Raw genomic sequence first — 25,157 nt, 5'->3', positions numbered from 1 at the left:
GTTATTAAAGTATGATTTGCTGTGCAACTTCAGCAAGGGTTTATAATTCTAGGTGTGAAATTGTTTTAAACAAAGCAAAATGTTGGATGCGAATTTTCCTGCGTTCGATGTTTTGTAATTTTTGAACTCAAGTGAGTTGAGGTTTTCTTGGTAGAAGGCTTTTACTTGAGTGAGCACTCTATTAAGAGTGTTTAGTCAAACATGGACTCATTAGTTTTTGGCATTCTTGTTTCCATTCAAAAAATTTTCGTGCGCTCCGAGTCACAATGTCCAGATTTTCGTGCGTTCAAAATTGCTTATGTCCAGACTATCGTGCGTTCAAAATTGCATATGTCCAGACTATCGCGCGTTCAAAATTGCATGTCCAGACTATTGTGCGTTCAAAATTGCATATGTCCAGACTATCGTGCGTTCATTTTTTTTTCCAGACCGTGTAATTTTGAACGCACGACGCCACCTTGTGCGTTCATTTCGGTCTGGACATATTGACTTTCGGTCTGGGACCTCAACCTGGGTGGTTACCCAAGCGTTAAATATATATTCATCCAGTTGGAAATATTCGTTTTGTGTGTCCTTACTGACAACAAAAATGTCATCTAGAAAACAAAGCTTAATGCTCAACCGAACGATCTATTTTTTCAAGAAATTTTAAGATTCGGCCATAATATCAGGTAAACTAAAAAAAAATCAGTTTCAAAGCGATATGCGTCCGTTATATATCCTCATCAAACTTTTTTCAAATAAAGATGGAATGCAGTATCTGGATTTAAGTTGAATTGGCTCAATTTGGCAATTTTGACTTTCTCTTAAAAGATGTTAAATTGTGTCACTGTCAATAAGTGGTCATGTGTTCGGCACCTGGTACTTTTAACATGTAGAATGGTTCAAAGGTTTTTGATAATAACAAGAGTTTATTAGTATGGTCTCCCTTAGTTGTGATAACAACAGACGACAATTGATGGGACCGCTTCTTAGGTGTTCGATTTGGCCTTCTTTCAAAAATCCTTTCATTCTCTACTAAATGTTCCAAGGTACTTGTCTAACTTCAATTGCCGTGCTTGATAATTTTTCTAAGAGGTGCAGCAAAAACAATTCCCTTTTTGACTTTCTATTGTTTTTTGATTTTTGATTTTCTATTTTATATTGTTCATTGATAAAGAACGTCTTTAATAGACTTAGTTTGGAGTAACTTCTGAGAAATATTAAATCCGAATTTAAGAGCAAAAATGGAGCCGAGCAGTCGATTAGTTCAGGAAGACGATTTCACCAGCACGATTTGGAGATTTTGTGTGACTAATTATGACATTTCGTGGGTGTCTCTATCATTACTACCATAGTTCTTTGCTGCAGAAAGTGCTAAAATTTTGTGACTCATGCTCTATCCGTTTTGCAGAGTCGCAACTTGCAATACCATGTTAAATAGCTTTAAAATGATATTGATGTGCATCAATCTAGATGCTTTTTCTTCGTCTAATTTAATAATATTCGTAATGGGCAGCAAATGTGTGCCATATGAGGAAAATTTTTTGCAGAAGATGCAGAGATGGATCTCAAAGATCTCTTCTACTAGTGTTTTAGGAGAACGAACTGTCAAAATTGGGTCAGTTTTCTTTTTATGTCAAAGTTGAATTGCAGTTTACGTGAGCTTAAAGCTGAGCTAAGATGTTTTGTATTTAACGAAATAACTTTCTGACAGTTAAAACGATGGTAACCCAAGCGTTAAATATATTCATCCAGTTGGAGATGTTCCTATTGTATGTTCCTACTGAAAACCAAAATTTCATCTAGAAAACAAAACTTAATGCTCGAACGAACGATCTATTTTTTCAAGATTTTTTAAGATTCGGCCATAATCTCAGTTAAACGAAAACGATTCGCCCATAATCTCAGTTTCAAAGCGATATGCGTCCGTTATGTATCCTCATCAAAACTTTTTTTTAATAAAAATGGATTGCAGTATCTGGATTTAAGTTGAATTGGCTCAATTTGGCTATTTTGGTTTTGTCTTAAAAGATTTTAAATTGTGTTACTGACAATAAGTGGTCAGGTGTTCGGCACCTGGTATATTTTAACAGGTAGAATGGTTCAAAAGTTTTTGATAATAACAAGAATTTATTGGCATGGCCTCCATTAGTTGTGATAGCAACAGTGAAATACAATTGATGGGACTGCTTTTTAGGTTTTCGATGTGGCCTTCTTTCAAAAATCTTTTCATTCTCTACTAAATGTTCCAAAGCACTTGTCTAACTTCAGGTGCCGTGCTTGATGATTTTTAAGAAATGCAGCAAAAACAATTCTCTTCTGATTTTCCATTGTTTATTGATTTTTGATTCTCTATTTTTTATTGTTCATTGATAAAGAACGTTTTTAATGGACTTAGTTTGAAGTATCTTCTGACAAAATTTAGTTCAGAATTTTAGAGCAAAAATGGAGCTAAGCAGTTCTGGAAGACGATTTCACATGAACGATTTGGAGATTTTGGTATGACTAATTATGATATATCGTGAGCGTCTCCATCATTCCTACCATAGTTCTTTGCTACAAAAAATGCAAAAATTTTGTGACTTATGATCTATCCATTTTGCAGAGTCGCAACTTGCAAGACCATGTTAAATAGCGTTAAAATGCTATTGATGTGCATCAATCTAGATGCGTTTTCTTCGTCTATTTTAATAATATTCGTAATGGGTAGCAAACGTGTGCCAAACATGGAAAAATTTTCGCATTTTTTGCAGAGATGGATCTCAAATATCTCTTCTACTAGTGTTTAAGGAGAACGAACTGTCAAAATTGGGTCAGTTTTTTTAATGTCAAAGTTGAATTGCGGTTTACGTGAACTTAAAGCTGAGCTAAGATGTTTTGTATTTAACGAAATAACTTTCTGACAGTTAAAACGATGGTAACCCAAGCGTTAAATATATTCATCCAAATGGAGATTTTCCTATTGTGTGTCCTTACTGACAACAAAAATGTCATCTAGAAAACAAAGCTTAATGCTCAACCGAACGATCTTTTTTTCACGAATTTTTAAGATTCGGCCAAAATATCTGTTAAACGAAAAATATCAGTTTCAAAGCGATATGCGTCCGTTATATATCCTCAACCAACTTTTTTTTTCAAATAAAGATGGAGTTCATTATATGGATTTAAGTTGAATAGGCTCAATTTGGTTATTTTGATTTTGTTTTAAAAGATGTTAAATTGTGTCACTGTCAATAAGTGATCATGTGTTTGGCACCTGGTACTTTTATTATGTAGAATGGTTCAAAGGTTTTTGATAATAACAAGAGTTTATTAGCATGGCCTCCATTAGTTATGATAACAACACAAATACAATTGATGGGACTACTTTTTAGGTTTTCGATGTGGCCTTCTTTCAAAAGTCTTTTCATTCTCTACTACTCTACGAAATGTTCCAAGGTACTTGTCTAACTTCAAGTGCTGTGTTCGACAGCTTTTTAAAGAAATGCAACAAAAACAATTCCCTTTTGATTTACTTTTGTTTATTGATTTTTGATTTTCTAATTTTTATTGTTCATTGACAAAAGAACATTTTTATTAGACTTATTTTTTTTAAACAAGTAAATTGAAAACATAACCCAGGGGTTAAATATTACAAGTTTAAAATTATATAAACAAAATCAGTACAATGTTAAAAATCAAAATTAGTGGTTCCGTTTTCTAAATGTAAAAATAACTTTCGAAGCCACCAACGTTCCTTTCCAACGGTACAAGTTTGAATTGTTGGAGCAGATGCTGTTTTAACATGCGTTTAAACTTTGATTTTGATCTGATAGTCCGGACATCACGCGGAAGTTTATTCCACTTTTGGATGCTTCTTTTTTGAATTGATCGACTGCCGGACCTTAAGAGAATTAGCTGTTCAGTTCTGTTGTTTTTTCTTACTAAGACATTACCACTTAGACAAAAACTTTCAGTGCCGTGTGTTTTCAATAATGAAATATAATTCCTAAATTTTGAAACACTCATCTGGCTTATTAAAAGTTCTGCAGGCAAAATGTCAGATTTTACTAAGAGATCTGTAGATCTCTCAAACTTTTTTCTCATATAGCAAACTTTAATACCCCAATTGATTTGTCGATTAATTCGCTGCATTGCAGAGAATTTCAAGTTCTGAAAAAATAGAGCACTGAATGTTAAATGAGAAAGGACTAGGGATTTGAATAGCATCAATCGTGCTTCCAGAGGTAACTGATAACGTAAAAGGTATATGGATCTAATCGCTGTGGCCATATTTGATAGGACTTTGTTGAGTTGTACATGAAAATTTAGTTTAGAATCAATTATTATGCCCAAGTATCTGCAGTGACTTTGTGGTTTAATTTCTTGTCCCCGAAAAACTATTGGATCAAAATTTTCATGTTCCTTCGAGACGCAAAGAAGTTCAGTTTTACCGGTATTCATGGTTAATTCGTTTTGCTTTAGATAATTATCTGTTTTATCCAGTATTTCAGAAACACATTTTTCCAGTTCGCTGACATTGTTTCTGCTAAAATGGAAACTTGTGTCTTCAGCAAATTGAATTATGTCGAAGTTTCCTTGTACTTTTCCTCGAAAATCATTAATATAGAGAAGAAAAACTAGTGGCCCTAAAACCGTTCCCTGTGGAACACCATGATTTGTTTCCAACCGTTCTGAGTAAACGTCATTTATCTTAACACACTGCTGTCTGTTTTTAAGAAATGAAGCAAATAATTCAACTGCACTCTCTGAAATACCGTAAGCTTCAATTTTTTTGAGAAAATTTTCGTGCGATATTGAATTGAATGCTTTAGCTAGATCAATAAAAACAGCAACTGAAATTTTTAAGTTATCATAGTTTTCTTGTAATGCTTCGATTAAGTGTAAAACAGCATCTGTAGAAGAATTATGTTTTTGAAATTCAAACTGTGTACAGTTCAAAATTTTTTCTTTTTCTATAAATTCGTTAACCTGATTGAGAAGTATACGCTCAAAGAGTTTTGCAAACATCGGAGTAATTGAGATAGGCCTCTAGTTCTCGCAAATTTTTACGTCCCCTTTTTTGTAGACCGGACTAATGAAAGCAATTTTTAAATTTTCCGGGAAAATATTTTGACTAATGCATGTGTTAAAAACAAATTGCAAATGGGTTCCGATTGGAAGCTTTGCTGCCTTGATTGCCCAATCATTAGAAACTCCTGGACCCGGAGATTTATTGTTGTCGAGTGAATCGATGGCATCATATAGTTCCTTTAGTGTAACTGTTCTGAAGCAAAACTTTTCTCTAACTTCTATGCGAGAAATATTTGGAGCGCTCGCATATTGTCCATTGTATAAGCCTAGTTTTTGAAAACTTCTATTGAGACAATTTGCAATATCAACTTCATTTTCTACTTCTGTTTCACCGTCGACTAGTTTGTCTATAACGAGACACTCCCTTTCTTTGCCAATTCTTTTTTTGATGAAACTCCATTGTTCTTTACTTGTTGGTAGTTCTTTGAAAAATTGTTTGCAAAACTCGTTTTGGGCTGTTTTTGAACGCCTATTAACTGAATTTCTTTGATATTTGAAAATAGTATGAGCTTGCTCCGATGGGTTATTTTTCCAGATATTAAAAAGTCTATGTTTTTTGGCGATTTCTTCTCTCATCTCTTTTGTCAGCCAAGGTTTTTCAGCAATTTTCCTTTCTGGTTGAAAGCTTTTTATAAGTGGGGCGTGGAACTCTAGAGTCGTACTGAAAACGTTTATGAAAGCATTGTACATGCTATTTCCATCTTCACATTGATATAAGTTACTCCAGTCCTGATTTGAAAGATCAAGACTAAATTTATTTGCATCGAACTTTTTTTTATTTCTACTGATAAAACTTTGCTTCCTGTTTTTAGGTTCAACAGGAAAATTGGTAGTGTATAAAACAATCAAGTGATCCATTTCAACTGATGGTGAAAAAATCTGAACATCTTGAATTTGGTTTTTGCTGGAAAACCCATGATCGATTAGTGTTACGCCTTGGCTGGTGGCTCGTGTTGGTTTTTCTGTGTTTGCCAAGGTAAGGCCGGAATTACTCGCAAATTCATCCAATAAAGTGGATTCCCTTTTGTTGAAATAATTGAGATTATAATCGCCAAAAAGCAAAATTTTGTCAATGATTGAGTAAGCCGAGGAAGTCTCTGATGTTAATTCGTCAATGAAATAGTTTCCCAAGTTTTTTTTGAACAATACGAAGCATTAATTAGGATTTTGCTAACCGACAGCCCAGATATTTCTACCCATAAGGACTCAAAAAAGCTTTCATTGAGTACATTTAGATCATTTCGCTGTTTTGAAGATATGTCCCTAGGAACCCAGATGGCAACACCCCCACCCTTGTTTACTCCTGTCTTTGATGACCTCGATTTTGAATAAAATTTGTGTTTCGGAATCAAAAAATTCTCTGGATAAATATCTGTTTCATTCAACCAAGTTTCAGTTAGGACCACTATTGTGTTTTGAGTCGAATTTGTCAAAAAGTCAGTGAAAAAGTCGTATTTGTTTTTTAAACTGCGTGCATTGAAAAGACAAATGTTTAGATTTTTGCAATCTTTTGTAACTATTTCTATCAACATGTCCGATTCACGAATGTGAGAAAAAGGACCCAGATTTAGATGAATATCCGATTAGGAGCAAGCGCATGAACATGTCCGATTCACGAATGTGAGAAAAAGAACCCGGATTTAGATGAATATCACCGCTTAGGAGCAAGCGCATGAAGTGTAAAAAAAACTATTTTGCAAATACTCAAAAACGAAAAAAGCGGAACCTAATTTTCACAATATAATAATCATGACTTTGGTTGTGTGACATAACCGAATATATAAATTTTTCATTTGAAGTGCTAAGTAAAAAAAGCAAAAACTGTTAGTTTGGAAATGCTCATTTTTGCTGACAAAAAAACATTAAGTCACACAACCAAAGGATTGATTAAAAACGCTGAATTTGTCGCAGTGCAATGTTGTTTTGTGACACAGTAATATTATGCTGTTGATAATAGTTCCGAATACTCTTGACAATTTTTTGTACTCCAGCCAAATTAAAGTGAACACCATCTTTAGATATTTCGGATGTTGTAATGTTGCATTTCAAAACCTCTACTTTTGTCCATTTAAATTTTCCATTTAACTCCAAAGCAATATTTCCCAGTTGTTTATTGAACTCTTCAATTTCAATATTATTCGATTCACGCCCATAATGGCCATTTTCAACTTTTTGATTGCTTTTGTAGCAGTTTCACATAATTGAGATGCTGCGGCCACCCCCGAAACACCCTTATCTATACTATTATGACCCGCATGAAAAATGAGTGATTGGCATCTTGCTCCTGACGAATACTGTTCGACTGTTTGTCCCAAAACGATAATTGTTGCAGAGGGATAAGAATGAATCCCAGTATCATAAGAAATATCAGATTGTCGTATTTTTTTGTATGTACCGTCTGAAATTATAAGATGGTTAGTGTTTCTGTTAATAAATTTTGGAAAAAATTTTGGTTCCGACGGCTCCAAAAAATTTGTTGAATTTTGAATATTGTGACCGATTAAGTTTTCCAATAGCGAACTGTTCTGATCCCGTAAATATCCGACTTCCGATTGGAATTGATCAATCATTCGACACTGGTACGCGTTTGGATTATCTTTCAATTCTATCTGCTGCTTTTGTTTGTCAATAACATGGTTTTGTTCTGAGATCGTTTGAGCTTGTTTGTCGATTAATTGTTTCTGTTCTTGTGCAATTTCGTTTCTTTGCTTTAGCTGTTTTCGCATGTCCTCGATGGGGTTTGTAAGTCTTGAAAGTTCATTACTCAATTCAGTTTTAGTCTGCTGAGGCATTTTTAATCAAAATTTTGGTTGGATTTCGATTCAAGCAGCAAATTGCATTTACCAACTGTTCTGCTCTTTGACTTTTGCTCTTTTTATTATTTTGGAGTATCTTCTGAGAAGTTTTGGTTCCAAATTTTAGAGCAAAAATGTAGCCGAGAAGTTCTGGAAGACGATTTCACAAGCACGATTTGGAGATTTTTGTGTGACTAATTATGACATTTCGTGGGTGTCTCTATCATTCCTACCATAGTTCTTTGCTACAGAAATTGCAAAGATTTTGTGACTCATGATCTACCCATTTTGCAGAGTCGCAACTTAGTTCACTATGCTCCGCGATTTGTCGTGTTAAAACGATACGTAACCAGTCAGAGTCAAGTATCGATGTACATTATTTTTTTCCAAAGCTGGTCTTCAAACTCTGTTTCCATTTCAATGTCGTGAACATCAGTAATTTTCACAATTGCTGTGCAATTATTTTCTGATGATTCGTAAATGGAATCGTAAGCTTCATCGTAGAGTTTTGAACGAAATTTACATTGTTGTCCGTCGCATGCTGTTTATTTTCCACAATTTTATTGACTTCATGTATTGTGGCTTGTTGAGGAGGGGCCTTTGACCTGCATACCGGACGTCTGACGTGCCGATTTGAACTTTCGGCTGCCAGCAAACTTTAGCAAAACGATCGGCAATTCTGCAATTTTTACACGATATGCCAAATGCTGAGTAATTCATGCCTTGAATTGGATTTTAACGTTTTCCGCAGGTTTTGCGGATGGTATTGTTATTTTGTGCTTATCTACTTATTTGGAGGTTCTGATGTTTTTTGCTGATTTAGCAGTCCGATCTCATTATTTGTGAATGTCTCTAATGGCCGCTGGGGTCATTTGTCTCGCGAGACAATTCACGTTACGTTTACGTCTTTATGTTATTTGTTATGAACACATTATGAATAAGGATGTCCCGCCTCCTCTTCTCTAAATTGGCATTTTCTGCAAGTTTTTTTGTGACTGGTACAGAAATGATCTACATTTACCCCTCTTTGCTGTTTTTTGACAGAAAAAAAAACAAATAATTGTGATGTTTCAAGTTGGGTATACGAATGACACATAGTTTTCAACAGGTCTCGGTTAGACATTTTATCGACTTGGACTTGACGGTTTTTTTAAGTTTTAGTAGAGGTCAGCCTTCTGTTTCAACGCTTAAATAGAAAAGAGATACATTTTTGATAGGAGATAATATAAGGTTTGTAGTCACAAAGGATTAAAATCTTTCATTGGCTGACAATGTCTCCCAAGCAGTATTAAGCAGTGAATCTCGGTGCTCTTATTCAATTTCGGCATCTGCATTTGGATAGGGAGCTTTTTCATCATAAATTGGAATAAGTTGGAGTGTAACTTATCCGGCTGTGTCCAAGAAGTGTGTCAATCCGATTATTCCATTTTGCAGGAAAAAAAGAGTTTTATTTGATTTTCCAATTTCCAGATGGCAACCCAGATGGCAACACCCCCACCCTTGTTTACTCCTGTCTTTGATGACCTCGATTTTGAATAAAATTTGTGTTTCGGAATCAAAAAATTCTCTGGATAAATATCTGTTTCATTCAACCAAGTTTCAGTTAGGACCACTATTGTGTTTTGATTCGAATTTGTCAAAAAGTCAGTGAAAAAGTCGTATTTGTTTTTTAAACTGCGTGCATTGAAAAGACAAATGTTTAGATTTTTGCAATCTTTTGTAACTATTTCTATCAACATGTCCGATTCACGAATGTGAGAAAAAGGACCCGGATTTAGATGAATATCACCGCTTAGGAGCAAGCGCATGAAGTGTAAAAAAAACTATTTTGCAAATACTCAAAAACCGAAAAAAGCGGAACCTAATTTTCACAATATAATAATCATGACTTTGGTTGTGTGACATAACCGAATATATAAATTTTTCATTTGAAGTGCTAAGTAAAAAAAGCAAAAACTGTTAGTTTGGTAATGCTCATTTTTGCTGACAAAAAAACATTAAGTCACACAACCAAAGGATTGATTAAAACGCTGAATTTGTCGCAGTGCAATCTTGTTTTGTGACACAGTAATATTATGCTGTTGATAATAGTTCCGAATACTCTTGACAATTTTTTGTACTCCAGCCAAATTAAAGTGAACACCATCTTTAGATATTTCGGATGTTGTAATGTTGCATTTCAAAACCTCTACTTTTGTCCATTTAAATTTTCCATTTAACTCCAAAGCAATATTTCCCAGTTGTTTATTGAACTCTTCAATTTCAATATTATTCGATTCACGCCCATAATGGCCATTTTCAACTTTTTGATTGCTTTTGTAGCAGTTTCACATAATTGAGATGCTGCGGCCACCCCCGAAACACCCTTATCTATACTATTATGACCCGCATGAAAAATGAGTGATTGGCATTTTGCTCCTGACGAATACTGTTCGACTGTTTGTCCCAAAACGATAATTGTTGCAGAGTGATAAGAATGAATCCCAGTATCATAGGAAATATCAGATTGTCGTATTTTTTTTGTATGTACCGTCTGAAATTATAAGATGGTTAGTGTTTCTGTTAATAAATTTTGGAAAAAATTTTGGTTCCGACGGCTCCAAAAAATTTGTTGAATTTTGAATATTGTGACCGATTAAGTTTTCCAATAGCGAACTGTTCTGATCCCGTAAATATCCGACTTCCGATTGGAATTGATCAATCATTCGACACTGGTACGCGTTTGGATTATCTTTCAATTCTATCTGCTGCTTTTGTTTGTCAATAACATGGTTTTGTTCTGAGATCGTTTGAGCTTGTTTGTCGATTAATTGTTTCTGTTCTTGTACAATTTCGTTTCTTTGCTTTAGCTGTTTTCGCATGTCCTCGATGGTGTTTGTAAGTCTTGAAAGTTCATTGCTCAATTCAGTTTTAGTCTGCTGAGGCATTTTTAATCAAAACTTTGGTTGGATTTCGATTCACGCAGCAAATTGCATTTACCAACTGTTCTGCTCTTTGACTTTTGCTCTTTTTATTATTTTGGAGTATCTTCTGAGAAGTTTTGGTTCCAAATTTTAGAGCAAAAATGTAGCCGAGAAGTTCTGGAAGACGATTTCACAAGCACGATTTGGAGATTTTTGTGTGACTAATTATGACATTTCGTGGGTGTCTCTATCATTCCTACCATAGTTCTTTGCTACAGAAATTGCAAAGATTTTGTGACTCATGATCTACCCATTTTGCAGAGTCGCAACTTAGTTCACTATGCTCCGCGATTTGTCGTGTTAAAACGATACGTAACCAGTCAGAGTCAAGTATCGATGTACATTATTTTTTTCCAAAGCTGGTCTTCAAACTCTGTTTCCATTTCAATGTCGTGAACATCAGTAATTTTCACAATTGCTGTGCAATTATTTTCTGATGATTCGTAAATGGAATCGTAAGCTTCATCGTAGAGTTTTGAACGAAATTTACATTGTTGTCCGTCGCATGCTGTTTATTTTCCACAATTTTATTGACTTCATGTATTGTGGCTTGTTGAGGAGGGGCCTTTGACCTGCATACCGGACGTCTGACGTGCCGATTTGAACTTTCGGCTGCCAGCAAACTTTAGCAAAACGATCGGCAATTCTGCAATTTTTACACGATATGCCAAATGCTGAGTAATTCATGCCTTGAATTGGATTTTAACGTTTTCCGCAGGTTTTGCGGATGGTATTGTTATTTTGTGCTTATCTACTTATTTGGAGGTTCTGATGTTTTTTGCTCATTTAGCAGTCCGATCTCATTATTTGTGAATGTCTCTAATGGCCGCTGGGGTCATTTGTCTCGCGAGACAATTCACGTTACGTTTACGTCTTTATGTTATTTGTTATGAACACATTATGAATAAGGATGTCCCGCCTCCTCTTCTCTAAATTGGCATTTTCTGCAAGTTTTTTTGTGACTGGTACAGAATTGATCTACATTTACCCCTCTTTGCTGTTTTTTGACAGAAAAAAAAACAAATAATTGTGATGTTTCAAGTTGGGTATACGAATGACACATAGTTTTCAACAGGTCTCGGTTAGACATTTTATCGACTTGGACTTGACGGTTTTTTTAAGTTTTAGTAGAGGTCAGCCTTCTGTTTCAACGCTTAAATAGAAAAGAGATACATTTTTGATAGGAGATAATATAAGGTTTGTAGTCACAAAGGATTAAAATCTTTCATTGGCTGACAATGTCTCCCAAGCAGTATTAAGCAGTGAATCTCGGTGCTCTTATTCAATTTCGGCATCTGCATTTGGATAGGGAGCTTTTTCATCATAAATTGGAATAAGTTGGAGTGTAACTTATCCGGCTGTGTCCAAGAAGTGTGTCAATCCGATTATTCCATTTTGCAGGAAAAAAAAAGAGTTTTATTTGATTTTCCAATTATCTCATCTTACAGGGTGTTACATTGGCCGCCTTAGGAACTTTGTAAGATTGATTTGATTATTGAATTAATAAAGGAGTACAATGGTTTAGTAAAAATTAATCAGTTTTGAGTTTTCAGTTAAATCGAGTGTTCTTCATGATTTCTGATGTTGTTATGGTTGAATACTTGCATGACTTTTCTTAACCGTGTCGAATCAGTATCGGGCACAGATGGTAAATAGTGCACATATGGCAAATATTTCACTGGGCATCAATGTTGATGACATCGCCGGCCCCATTTGCAGGGTTGCAAAGAATAGTCGGCTTCCGTAAAGACGATGCATTGTTAAGTAGTCAATAATTAAACTACAATAAACTTTGTAGCCAATAAATAATTCTCAAGAAAGTAACTGAGGGGAGAAAAAGATGGTTAAAAGAGATAACAAAGCAAATCCTTTTAAAATCGGCGTTTCTAACTCGGCGGGTAAAGGCAAAAAATTGTAATACCCAAAAATTGCGACAAAAGCGAAAAATGCTAATTCGGAGGTTGCTGCGGTGTAGCATGATGACAGAGGGGGATCCATTGTCGCATTCTGCGAAAAAGGGTTCATTGGTAAGGATGATTTGCAAGTGTCGAGGGTTGATGGCTGCGCCATGTTATGCATTATCCAACTTTTCAATTGTATAATTCGCGGTCTGAATTCTAAATTTGAACGGCAATTTATTTTAGTTAGCTATTTCAAAGAAGCATTTTGCAACAAAATTTATTTACTGACTCGAAGAACGCTTAGAAAATCGGAATTTGTGGAGCAAAAAATTGCATTAGATATAACTGCATATCAAAGCAAATCGACAACAGAAGAAAATCTTTGATTAGTAATTAAAGAATTGCAGAGCGCACTAATGAACATAAGGTTAAATCAAATGTTCGGATTAGGCGGGTCAGCTTCAGAGTATAATTAAGTTAATTGCGATGAATAAAAGCACTTGTTTACTTATTTTAGTACAATAGATTAAATAATGCCATCAAGGGGTCAAAAATCAGTACTTGTGATCTTTTAAAACTAACTTTTTCTAGGGAAATCAATTAATCAAAAACAAGAAACTTAAAATGAACTAAGCAAAGATGACAAATCAAATTTATTTCTTTGTAACTAGAAACAGTTTCATTATTCACAATTTTCTAGATCGTTCATATGAGTTGTGCTATATCTGGTGCTTTTTCTTGATTTTAATGTTACTTTACAGTCTCGGTAAATGAAAATTTTCCACCATTAAAATACTATAGGTAAAACTATAAGTAAAATAATCAAAAACTTCGATGGAAATCATCTTTCAAACAAAATTTTTCAAACATGTTTTCGCTGGAGAAGAAAAATGTTATCAAGCAAACAACCTGTGATTGTCATCTTTTTGCACTAAAACTGTTTTTGTCTAGCACTAAAAAATCATTTTGCCTCAGAAAAGGAAGATTATTGAATACCATATGAACGAAACCGAATTGACTAAATCAATTCAATAAGCAGCGAGTAACCGTTAAATTAGAAAATTTTCGCAAACTAAGCCAAAAATTTGTTCCGAGCCGGCTTATTTGGGGAGGAACTATATGCTCATTTGTGATTTTGGTTGTCAATGTTTGCAGACCTATAAAATTACTGTAAACTGTTTTGCGTGTTATCATTAACAAGCTAGTCAAACGTAGAATGTGAACTTAAAACTAATATTTTTTAAAATTTTTTGGTTTTGCTAGAAGCTACGGAGGTTTAAAATGTTGGGCACGTTAGCCTCACTTCCGGTGTTTTGTTCATAGTTTTTGAAATTCTACTGGAAAAATGATCAATTTTGATTTAAAAAATTCGATAAAACTGTTAACAATAATTTTATTGGTTTTACGTTTATAAATAACACAAGTGCTGATTTGTTGAGATAGACTATTTGATTCAAATTTAGGCAAAATTTTTTAAAAAATTTTAAAAATTATTCCATTTTTTATTGAAAAATTGCGACAAATTTGCATCTTAGCCAATATTGTCCAAAATCAGGCGCACTAAAGATATAAAAACTGGTGAAACAATCTTCGCTGACTCAGATGAGGGCTTTACTCCCTGTTTCCATGAAAAAATCTCTTGAAACAAAAAATTGACGGCCCTTTGCTGAATAAAATCAATATTTATCAGAAACGCTTGATTGATTTTCGATTTATTCATATTTTGTGTGCGAAAACATTTATTAAGCGACTACTCGGAAAATTAATTTTCAACATCCGCGCTGCAATGACAAGGCCAGCTTTGGTCTCCCGTTAATTTTTGCAAGGAAAAGGATTCGGATTCCATTATGGCTCAGCCTTCTTTAAAATAATTTCGCTATTTAATTTCACCCAAACTGCCAACAATTAATGGGATAACCAATTATGTGCAAATGAGGCCGCATGAATAAATTTCATGTCTTTTTTGGATTAAATCTGATGGTTTAATAGGCTCTGACAAAAAATTTTAGTAAATTGTTGATGAATGCACAAATTTTTACAGCGCTTGCTGGTCTTTTGTAGTCCTATGATTGTGTCTAATCAACTTAAAGTTGAAATCGTTGTTAGCTACTTGTAAAATTATCGAATGCTTTCGAATTAAACCTAATAGTTTATCGCTAATATAGCTCGATTCGAAATTATCATTTATTTTTGACATACTGACTCGGGATATGATTTTTTGGCTTCAACACTGTATTTGCGTAATTTTTTTGTTAAAATTTGGATTTCTGCTTGTAGTTGTTATTTTGTCTTTATTTGGCTCTGTTTTTCTGAATGACCGGTCCAATTGTCTTGCTACGCTTTAACAAGGTATTCTACTAAATGTTTTTTTGCTGAAAACTCAATACGAATTTCTAAATAATTAATTTTCAATAAGGTGTCTTTTGAGCTGCGCCACTTTTTATCATTTTTCAGTTTTGTGGCGGGTACTCCCAGCAAAGAGAGGGTCACAGACTGTTCTAAATGAGTTCAATTGTACTCTGTTGTTGTGTTTTGTCTTTTAAAAAATAGTATTTGGCTTTGAAGCTATAATAAATGTTGCTGAATTTTCTCATTTTTGAGGCTATTTTCACTGTTCTGTCACATTATCACATCAATGGCACATTAGTGACAAATCACATTGCACAATAATGACTTTGAAAGAAGATCCAACTGATAGTTTCTAACGTTTTTTCTGAATAGAATAAGAGCTGAACGGCTTCGTCAACATTTTCTCGCGAAGCTTAATTGATCTTTGATTTGTGCCTGTAATTGTTCTTTTCTTAGTCGTACAACATTCTGGTTTATGAAAGGTCCCAACGGCTTCAAGCGGAGCATTGAATCTAGCTATGTAAATGTTTCAGTTGTTAGCTGGTGGTTTTCTTGATATTGAAATTAACCGTTTTCAAAAAATATTAATGAATTTCATTTGTCTCCTTGATATTTTTTCAAAAAAGACAGGTCGCATACTTTCAAAGTATTAAAATTCCAGTTTATCTGTTTAATTTATGTTTTCTCTGATGTTTTTCTCTTCGTTATAAAGTTATAAAAAAAGAGATTTGGTCATTGAGTTTTGGTGGTAACTAATACTTTTTATTATTTTCTAATTAAAGATAATTATTATAAAAGGTGTTGTAGAATTCAGTCAGGAGCTTATTCTTTAACATCTTGGCGTTTGATCAACTTCGCGCAACGAAAAAGGAAAGTTTTTGAAAAATGTATAGGAAATAAAGCACTCAACCACAATTCAAAAAAATTGAACAAATAATAATCAGACCTCAAAATGACTACAGGCTCAGCTTATAGTTTTTAATTAAAGATATCGATTCATTTCGAGCCGTTATTGATTTTGGGACTTCAAGTGCAGAAAGTTTTAATCATTTGACTAATAGCTGCAAATTAATCTATTAAAAAATCAATATTTTGATAACAAAACAAGCCACTGAAAACCCGAGTCAAAGTTAGTTAACTCAAGTTTGTCCAAAACTAGGAATCTTTGTCGAAAAAAGTTTAAATTTGACGGGAGTTTCAACCGAATCAAGAGAAAATCCATGAGTTCCCTAAAATTTTGCTATAAGATTTTCTGTTACTTTTTTTTCTTTATATTTCGAAAAGAACAAAAAACTTCAATACAGTTTCTATACGTCTCACCTATTGAGTATGGAGTTCAAAGACTTCTACAAACTGAATGAATAATGATTATAGAGAAAATGAAGAACCACAATAGGAATAGTACATCAAGATTCGCCAGAAACAGCAAAGAGAGGGGTCCGTTTCGTATCCAACTGAACTTAACTTAGTCAATCGATTGCTGGACAATAGATCAGAAACAAAAATGCAGAGGCAAAGACAAAAAATAGTCAACAAATCTAAAATTTATACTCTATCCTTATTTTCTGATCAAATTTCATACACCAATGTCCTCCAATATTAAGTGTTTTATAATTTTCGATTGGCCACTATTCAATTTCAATTAGCGATTCAGTTCTCAATTTAGATTTAATAAGCGACTGCAGTTTCTCATCGTCTTGAGTGAGGTAAGTCATGTGTGATAAAAACTTTCCAAACGGTTGTCCTGAAAACTCAATCCTTAGAGGGCAAGCAAAGAACGTCACGTAAATAGATTCAGCTGTAGAGTGGTACAATTTGGGGATGGCGTATTAGGCTAAAATGGGGGGATGGCGTATTAGGCTAAAACTCGATTAGGTGAAAAAAAACTTGTGGTCATTAGGCGAAAATCCTGAACTAAAGTTTTGTGGAAATTCGGCGAACAGCAATTAAACCACTTGAAAGCGGTAGTTCAAAATCCAATCAATGTTATAAATTCTCAAGAGTCCATGAGAGTTGTCTTTAGATGCAAAATGTATCTTTGTTTTCAATGTTTTCCATCTTTTTTTTTAATGTACTCAGTGTTACCAATAATTTTGGTTATTAAAAAAGTTAAAAGGGTAAAAATGTTTCAAGTACTTATTAATGGCTTTAATGTAAATAATTTAGAACTACTGGTTGCAAAACTACATAGTGAAAATGATGAAAAGTCAAAATTGTGTTCATTTTGGAGCTTTCTTTTTATAAAGTCTATTGTTATAGTTACCTGATTACATTATATTACTAATCGGATATTGCAGTAGCTCCTTGGAGTGTTTCGATTTGCATTTGCTTAATTCATTTCCAGAAAACCTTTGTTCGAAATTTTTGCCTACTGGCTACCAAATTCCTTTCGCCTAATCGTGTTTTCGCCTAATATCATATGCCCCGTACAAGTCAATATTGAAGTTGCTCTCCGACATCTTAGCGCGTGATAACGAAATAAGATATTTGAAGCAAAATCGACTTAACATCGGAAGAATTGCTCTCGAACGACTAGTGGGAGCTCTAATCAGTTGCAACCTGCTTCAGTCGGGGGGAGGGGGAGACTAAATGGGACTAAGAAGTTCAATAGTGGGCTTCAATTAATCACATTAGAGGTTAAGATATACCACTATTAGGCTTTAAAGTGAAAAATGGCACTTCATTTGGCTTTTTCGGCGCACTTTTCATTTGGCTTTTTGTATTAAATTGCCACCAATTGAGTTCAGCTGCTTGAAATAGTGATTGAGAGAGAATTCTAAATCACGCGAAACGCAAAAAGTCAAGGGCGTAAAAGTCAGATTTGACTCAAATGAAATTAGCATGAGATCCAGCCAACAACTCAATGAATTAAATAACTGTATATATCAATATCCAACTCAATTTCGAACAAAAATTGGAGAAATATAAGGACAAAACAAGGTCCAAAGTTGCAGCAACATACCAATTAAATTCAACAGTGTAAGTCGTAAGTTTTGTTCAGTTATAGCTATTCAGCACTGCAGACAAAACCATAGAAACCATACGTAACGACTATAGAAAATGGGGAAAATGAAGAATGCAAAAATCAATATTTTTATCATCCTTTAAACTATTCTCTCCAATGTTCTATAAAAGTAGAACCTTTTGACCAAATGTTCTCTCAAAATGATGTATGAACAAAACCGAATGCCATTTTCTTGTGACTTTTGTTTAGCAGATTGAGCTACACTTGTTTTCACGTGCGCCATATCCGTTCACATACTGTTTAAGTGCCCCTTGACCTATTTAACATAGCCTGCAGATTGCCGGAAATAAGCCACGATAGACGCTTGTGGCCGTCTATGGAATTGAAACACTAAAGAAATAAGGGGTCTAGGAAATAAACCCACACGGAACAAAACACACTTGCCTCTAGATAGGAAATAAACCCCCACGGAAATAAACCCCCATTTTAAAATCCAATTTCGGTCGTGATAATTTGTTCGGTAGTGATAGTTTCATATCAAGTCCCACGGGCCGCTGAGGCATGGCCATGCCACGCGAGGCATGTCCAAACGCGCTAAATGCTCAGCTCTTCATTAGTAAAGTGCGGGTTTATTTCCGTGGGGGTTTATTTCCTATCTAAAATGAAGTGAGGTTTTTTCCGTGTGGGTTTTTTTTCGCAACCGGAAATAAGATAGACAGATTGCCAACCAGTCCTTTATTAGAGTACTAGACTTTTTGGATTAGATTCGGACTCTCCTTTCTATGAGACACATTCGTTCTAGAAAAAAAGCCCTAATAGAGCCTTTTCAAAATATCTGATATATGATCACTATTGATCGTTAACTAGTAAATGTTCATTAAATGAGTTCATAAGTCACTTTTTAGAGAGGTACGTCACACAATTGACCTGAAAGCAGAACAAATGACGTCACGCACATAAAAGTTAACTGCAAAGTGATTTTTTACTTTCTCGCTCTGAAATGATGCTGCTAAGACATTAACGCCCACGGATAGACCTTCCTTTAAATTTTGTAAGCATTTTCCACCAAGAATGAGTGATGTGTTTAAGACCAATCAGTGCTGGGGAAATGCTCGGCTTTTAAATCCCATTTTTATGGCGCAAGATTCAAACGAAGTCTTAACGAACAGACGATACCAGTGCTTCCCCTCCTGGTCACACCAAAGCCTCTCCGCGTATACTCTTGTTTGAGTGGTTGAAAAAGTGTCTCGGAATGATTTGATTACATCTGATTTCAAGACTAAAAAAAACAAAGAACATTTCCATGCATTAAATAGGCAGATAGTTATCATCCAAAACCGACCAAGTTTTTTCTTTACTTTTTGTGGATCTGTTTAAGTTCTTTTTGGGGACTGTCAACTTGCTGTTTGCTGAAGTGGAATTTGATCTAAATAACATCCCGGAGGAGGAGGTGGTATCAGTCCGCCTCTGTTCTCTCAGCTGAGCTTTTCTTTCCCAGTGACTCGGTTTTTTCTCAGGAGCAGTCCCCGTTTCCTTCTGATGTTTCTTGATGCGAGTGAACAGTTGCACCACACTGGAAGTTGCAATCAAAGCCAATTCTCGTTCTAGAGTTTTGTCTGAGTTCTCAGATGTGGGCAAAACGTGACATAAAGACTGCATTTGGACTCGCTCGCGATTCTTCCGTCTTTCTTCTACTCGACTCTTAAGCAGTTTCAGTTTGCTCTTGTGTAGCACTGTCTTAGAGGGAATCAGCTGTCTGTTCATGATGTCTGTGATGACCTTGCACATTGCTTGGAATGACCTTGGCTCTCCCTTGGGATACTGCACTTGCACAACCTTCCTTTTCTTATTCTCCTTTTCTTCTTTCTCTTCATTCTTCCCATCTTTCCTCCGCCTTTTCTGCTCCACACTCGAATGTTCCTTCTCTGGCCTGCGCTTCATTTAATCTGAAGAAAATAAAGTTTTAACCAACTCTAGCAGAATTTATAGTTAAAATACTGAACTAATCAGGCCAATTTACAGAGTTAAACGGAAAAACAATTTATTTTGCGATTCAAGTGAGCATTACAAACTGAATCGCAAAATTTGCAATTCCAACTATTTTTGTTTACTTTATTGATTCGTTTATAGCATTTTGAAGTTACGCAAATCGAGTCACAATTCTCGGAATACACTGGCGATGTGAAGTCCACTGAAATTAAATTAACACGCTTCATTCAAAATTTCAATTCAGCAAATACCAGAAAATGATCAACCCTTTCTCTGGGTGAGAAGGCGACCAACCACAAACACTCTCAACTAAACGAATCAACCAAGCATGAAGTTCTTTCCCTCATATTGGAACAAAAGGGAATCCGGCTCACTATAATTATTTTCCATTCAAGATCTATTCAAATGCGGGAATGTTAAAAATGGATGTTGAGCTGTTTGCTCTTGTCCGAGTGAGTTATGAAATTTTAGCGTTCTTTTCGTCACCAGACAACTTGGTCATGCAAGTATGATTTATGATATTTTCACGACTAATTGCTCTGACGAATTCTAAGTTGTCTCTAGCTAAGATGTTAATACTAACAATGTACGCAAAACACCAGCCGAGCGTTGGCTAGAGATTCCATGATGGGTATACCACACCTCTCTAAATATTCTTTTTAATAAGATCGTAACATCTTTCGTGAACTGAGTTCAATATAGAGTTCTTTCATTCCAGAGCGGTTATGGGTAGGGGACAAGTATCCCCACCCAGAGCCAGAGGTGGGGGTGTTGGCCTATTCCACGTATACTGTTACTAATATCTAATAGGCAAAAATCACAAGTATCACTGGCACCAGGTCTACGGCAGTTATTGGATTAGAGTCCCTTCCCTAACCCGACCACACCCCTAATAACCGAGCTAGATAATAGCAAAAAGTAATTAACATGGAAATACAGCAATAGTATACAAGGAGAAAAGGCCGTAAAGTAGGAAAAAGAGAAGAGCAAGTAATTTAGTTAGTTTCTCTCTCTCTCTCTCTCCCAAGTAACTTTCTCTCATCCCCTCTTACTCTTTCCAAGTGCATCCATCCATTTAATATCATATCATCAATAATAACAGTAGCACAAGTACCGAAAAGGCACTACCAATAAGCAATGGAGGTGTGAGAGTGTGTATATGTGTACGTGTTACGTGTGTGTGTGATACCTCCTATTAGCCCACTTACTTTTCTATTCTGATTGCAAATAAACCACCTCAGAAAACACACGAGAGAGTGAGAGAGGAGAGACATTGCGCACTGTTTTTCAGACAAATAAACACATCAAAATGCACTCACTCTACCATTGTTATTATTGCACACAGCAGTCATTCAATTCGAATCTTGTTATTTGCTTTGGGATTCAAATGCTGTGCCTTTTAAAAAAGATATAAACAACCTCTTAAAACAGTTGCAAGCTATTTACTGGAAAGGTATTTATTTCACTTGGGTGGGTGCGGGACAATGGCTCATTTGATAAATTGGGAATCAAAGCAATAGAAGATAAATCACTCACAGTTGGACAAAAGAGCGGCCAGGAAATTGATTATTTCACAGTGCGTTAGTCAATCTATGAGCATAAAGAAGCACAGCATTCACTAAATGTCTTTGACAACACAAAACATCAAATTGGAGAGGGAAGACGCTGCTGCTGCTGCTGCTGCTTTCACTTGATCAAATCTACACCAAGTAGACTTGTTGGGTGGCATATTGGCAGAATTGTAGTGAAATTTATTAGCCAACAAATCATAATTCAATTTAAGAGAGAGTCTTCTTTCTATCTCACTCAGTCTCTCAGTTACCATTAGCCATTACTCCCCCCCCCCCCCCACCTACCATCTCAAATGGGAAACGAGGATACGAATCAAGACCGGATTGGCAGCTAAAAAGGTGCAGCATATGAAGATACCCAATAACCAAGTAAAACCAACAACGGGTAACGCAATGAAAGGAGAGACGTGCGTAGAATAGGGAGGAAAAGGGACAAATTATGTGGGTTGTGTGGACGTGAGCAGCTATTTGTTCACTTCTCACCTATTTCACAATGACAGACAGTGAGGAGCTGGGGACTATTACATGACGCAACAACCATACATCACGCAAGGTACCAAAAGCCTCGTAAATCAATTTACACAAACTTCATTGACCAGAAGCAGTCAGTCAGTGCTTGTAGCCCCTTGCATCCATCCAACTACCTTTCTGTCTTTCCTCATCCATCCATCTATCTATCTAGTCCTAGTTTGTCACTTGGTTTTCTGCCCTTATTTACTACCGAATGCGTTACTTGTACACAGTGATACTACTATCCACGTCCTATCCTTACCTTTACACCAGGCACTTGTGCTACTTTTCATAATAGTATTGGTGATTGGGTTGCTGTACTTTTTCCAACCACCCTCTATCTATCTCACTATATCTATTCTTTATTCCAAATACAGAATCGGTGTCGTGTTTGATCCGGGTAATGAGACAACAGAGGAACTGCTGACTTTTGATCCCAGCTGAATTTAATAAATTTATTTGTCCCTATCGCTTCCAGTTTGCTTACCCCAACTACTGTTCAATAAACAAAACAACACCTCGCACACACCACTACCACCAATACATACAAACAAATAAACAAACATTCCAACTTCCTCAAATCCACCGCTTCTCAAAACAGTAATCAATTATCACAACCCAATCAAGTAAACAAACAAACGATCCCAAACAGTTCGGGCAGACCCCCAAAAGAGCCCTTCTCTTGTCGACTGCCCGCTTGACCTATATGGTGAGTCACATATGATTCATTCCAGAACTCAATGTCACATTGCACAGCCTTTGTTGAGCAAGTCTCAATCTAAAAAGATGAACGGCCTCACATTTTTTTGCAAAACACTAAAAATATTTAAACTTTCCAAAAATGTTTAACTCGAAAAAGGCGATCCCTCATTTCTGGAGATACTAGCATATCAACTTAAGACACGAGCAAAAATGCCAGCAATCTTTATAAAAATTCAATTTCCGAATTAGCATTGACAAGATGTAGAAGCATTACGCAAACCTTTTTTAAGATGCATAAACGAATGGACCGACACTCGATAACGCTGGAAAAGTAACTTTCTCTCTGCTGATGATGTGCCCTGATCATTTTTCGCTCTATAAATACGCTTTCAGAACAACCTTTGATATACTTTGATGCCCTTTGAAACTTTTGGTCCTATACCGTTGTGCTTCGAGATACAAACGACCATATTTCTGCCAGCTACATTATTTTATATTGCGTTGCTTTGTATAGAAGTTATCCATATTGCATTCATTGTTCCGAGTCACTTTATCGGGGGAGGAACTATATGCTCAACTGGTTTCTTTTTGCTCAGAAAAACTTCGCCGATCGATATAATTATCGTACCGAGTTGTGAGTGGTATCATTTGAAAGCTTGTCCACCGAAGATTTTTTGAATCTCGTTTTTTCCGAGGGGTAACGGAGGTTTAACGTTAGCCAAACTTCCGTTGTTCTGTTCACATTTTTCTTAAAATTTGCTTCAATTTTGATCAGTTTTTGTTAAAAAATATAATATGATAAAACTGTTTAAATAGTCTCATTCGTTTTACGCTTTAAGGTAAAACGGAGTTGATGAATTGCCTCAACCAACTGTTTCCGCTAAAACTTTGGCTAAATTTCTGAAAATCAGTGTTTCCTTTCTTTGAGGAAAATGGCACCAAATATGCGTATATCCAGTTTGACCGGTAGTGGAGACAAAAAAGAACAACTGACACTACTATATTCGTTTACTCACAATAGAGCTATTTTATCCTCTAGGAAGGTTATCTGCAACTAACATTTTAGCTGCCTTTCGCTAAATCAAATCGATATTTAAAACTGCATTTACTCTTCATTTAAGACTTTCGTTTGCCAAAAAAAATTACGCAATTTTTTAGAACAATTGCGTTATTTAACGGCCGTGCAGCAATATCAAGGCCAGTCTTGTCCTCAAGGTTGATTTTTGCAATGAAAAAGTAATCGGATTGTATATTGGGTCGGTCCTTTCAATTTTTCATCCCAAATACAGGCAAGTCTGTTTTCATTTCGAACTTTAATTAATAAAATGTTCCATTTATGTTCAAATCAGGTCCAATGTATAAACATTGTGTTTTCTGAGTAAAGCACATGGTTTTTATGGCTCGGGCAATTTGTTTTTGCAAATTTTCAATGAATTCTTATTAAGTTTTGACAGCTTTTGATGTTCTTTCAGTAGTCTTATGGCGGAGTCTAATATTTAATTCGGAAAACTCGGAGAGCTTACTATAAAGAAATATTTTTACCTTTCTTTTGTTTCTTAAGTTAGCTAGAGATCAGAATGATTTAAAATCAGCTCAACCATTGAGAGGTCAAATCTACGTGCAAGTGACGCCCATTGAACATACATAAGAATTTCAACGTAACGCTTATGGTTTTTAGCTGCAAAACATTTTTGCGTTAAATAGTTTTGTGAAATTTTGAGTTCTGCCTGCATTCGTTGTTATTTTGTAGTAAATTCACCTAATGTGATTAATGACATGTCCAATTGGCTTCCTAAGCGGTAAAAAGTTGATCTATTTACTCATTTCTAGCTGAAAGCTCATAGCTGTTGTGACTTAGTTTTAGAAAATTTGTTTTAAGAAATGTTTTTTTTCTGAGATTTGCAAATTTTAATATTATTTCTGCAACCTTTTAGCGTAGTCTCAGCAAGGACATAATCGGTATTCTTTTTTATGTTAGGTAGGATGTAGTGTTCATTGCTGTTTTATCATTTAAACAGTGGATTTTTCGGCGTTGATACAACGAGTTTTCATAACTTTATTTTTGGCCTTTTTCCAATTTTTTGAGGTCTCATACTCACCTTAGCGGCATATATCATCGTACCGCTAATGAGTTATTAATTAATTTTTATAGTAGTTTGAGCTTAGAGGGTTTTTTCAAATGGATACACGCCAATTATTTTCGAACGATATGAACTCATTTGGTAGATATTTAAGTCAAAAACGTGGTTTTGCGAGGTGGGAACACCATGTTCGAACGCACATTACCATTACTCAACTTATTTTTGCCGCCATTAAAAACAGAAACAGTAGAATCAGTAGAAATTGAACCATGAATA

The 25,157-nt window shown here is 35.3% G+C and overlaps 1 protein-coding gene across 3 annotated transcripts in view; it reads left to right on the top strand.

Annotated features, from left to right (window-relative positions):
* The first annotated feature begins 21,340 nt into the window (after positions 1–21,340).
* The window catches only part of LOC142345788 (uncharacterized), a 97,672-nt gene continuing 93,855 nt past the window's right edge, over positions 21,341–25,157 (top strand). For 2 of the 3 annotated variants that reach the window (XM_075398140.1, XM_075398134.1), the window contains exon 1: positions 22,482–22,807. The gene's annotated coding sequence lies outside the window, so the exon portion shown is untranslated. Of the gene's footprint in view, positions 21,384–21,958; positions 22,142–22,481; positions 22,808–25,157 lie in introns of those variants that run through there. The other variant, XM_075398137.1, reaches the window with a different exon arrangement.

The sequence above is a fragment of the Convolutriloba macropyga genome, chromosome 9, assembly GCF_964194025.1.
Source record: "Convolutriloba macropyga chromosome 9, txConMacr16.3, whole genome shotgun sequence".
NCBI classification, from domain to species: Eukaryota; Metazoa; Xenacoelomorpha; order Acoela; family Convolutidae; genus Convolutriloba; species Convolutriloba macropyga.
Note: the sequence above shows the minus strand (reverse complement) of the source record. Positions and strands in the feature narration are given on the sequence as shown.